Raw genomic sequence first — 480 nt, 5'->3', positions numbered from 1 at the left:
TCCTCCTCCTCCTTCTCCTCCTCCTCATCCTATCCTTATCCTCATCCTCTTCCTCATCCTATCCTCATCCTCATCCGCATCCTATCCTCATCCTCCAACTCCTCATCCTATCCTCATCCTTATCCTCCTCCTCCTCCTACTCCTCCTCCTCCTCATCCTCATCTTATCCTCCTCCTCATCTTATCCTCATCCTCATCTTCATCATCATCCTCATCCTGATCCTCATCATATCCTAATCCTCATCCTCATCCTCATCCTCATTCTCCTCCTCCTCCTCCTCATCCTATCCTCATCCTTATCCTATCTTCGTCCCCATGCTCATCCTCATCCTCATCCTATCCTCAACGTCATCCTCCTCCCCATCCTCATCCTATCCTAATCATAATCCTCATCCCCATCCTCATCTTATCCTCATCCTCATCCTAACCTCATCCTCCTCCTCCTCCTCCTCCTCCTCCTCCTCATCCTATCCTCTTCCTA

The sequence above is a fragment of the Lupinus angustifolius genome, chromosome LG04 (assembly GCF_001865875.1).
Source record: "Lupinus angustifolius cultivar Tanjil chromosome LG04, LupAngTanjil_v1.0, whole genome shotgun sequence".
Taxonomy (NCBI): Eukaryota; Viridiplantae; Streptophyta; class Magnoliopsida; order Fabales; family Fabaceae; genus Lupinus; species Lupinus angustifolius.
This window is presented reverse-complemented; position numbering follows the sequence as displayed.